This window comes from Coenobita brevimanus, unplaced genomic scaffold (genome assembly GCF_032717465.1).
Source record: "Coenobita brevimanus isolate Jiangsu-jjx unplaced genomic scaffold, ASM3271746v2 jjx.HiC_scaffold_1909, whole genome shotgun sequence".
Lineage (NCBI taxonomy): Eukaryota > Metazoa > Arthropoda > Malacostraca > Decapoda > Coenobitidae > Coenobita > Coenobita brevimanus.
Window position 1 is genome coordinate 85987 of NW_027642786.1, and position 1290 is coordinate 87276.

A 1290-nucleotide genomic window follows, 5' to 3' on the forward strand; every position below is an offset into this window, starting at 1 on the left:
AGGGAGTCTTGCGAGGCACTACCTTAACGAGATCCCTATATAACGCAAGGTATTCGGGTCGAGCAGGGGAAAGCAGTCCTGATCTCATTAAAGAAATATTATTTAAAAGTTCCAGCAATAAGGTATTTGGCACGATGTCCACACTCAGACGAGCTTGCGTCATATTCTGTAGGCCTAACTTAATCCTCACATGATCGGCAATGATATCCGACAAAGCTAACTGGAGATTAAGAAAAGCTTCAAATATGCAAGCTTCGCCTTCTAACGCTAGAGTTTTTATGGAGAAGAGCCGAATTACGGCATGTGAAATATTAGCTGCCCGCTGCAATTTAGTAATTGCAGCATGCATATGTGCCATGTCTCTTATGGTCGTATTTAGTATTTGGGAGTGAACATTTAACACTCGACGCTCATTCTCGGACATCTGTTCAATTTGACCCAATCTAGTGTGAATTTCGTCCACCTGATTCTGGGTAGCAGTCCCAAATAAAGCATTAGCAATATTGCCAACAAGATCAATTGCGCCTCTAGTTCTACGACCTGACAGTGGTTTATCCGACAACAAATAATTAACAGAGTTCTTTAAGTCATCAAATCTAATTCTAAACTCATGTTGAAATGATTTCAAAGTCTCTCTTAATGACGACACAAGGGTGGATGAGTTGTCCATGTGATCTATATTCCACTGGACAGAGTTAACCAGATCCTGTGCCTCAGTAAGTGGTCGGTATAACTCATCCTGTATTAACAAGACAGGGACAACATAATGATTTCCAGTTGATATAAGTTTGGAGACTGGAGAATAGATGAGGCCTGTTGGAGCAGGTTTCTCAACGTGGGGGTCAGTGTGCCTAGTCTTTCCTGATACTACGACTGCAAGCAGCATAATCTGGAACAAAAATAAAATAGAATGACTAGTAATTTATTCTTTACTTGTCTTCCTGTCAGTGTGTTCTATTGGCCTATCCATAACTAGAGATAAATAGTCTACTGTTGTGCGTGATCTTAGGCTGTATCTAGGGGCCGACGCAGGGCTGAGGCTGCTAGCCGGGGAGAAACGATCTGGCGCCGGGCCGACCACTTTACTCGGGGACTCCCCTTCTCCACTCGCCTCGTGACTGCTCGCTCCGTTTTCTATCTCGCCTCCATCCTCGCTCTCATTTTCGCTTCTACTTTCATTATCACTTTCATTCCCACTCTGCTGAACTGGGTTGGTAGCACCCATAGAGCTTTGATTTACTGGCGTGTTGGATGATTGTGTCGCACCGCGGCTAGATACCGGAATGGCTG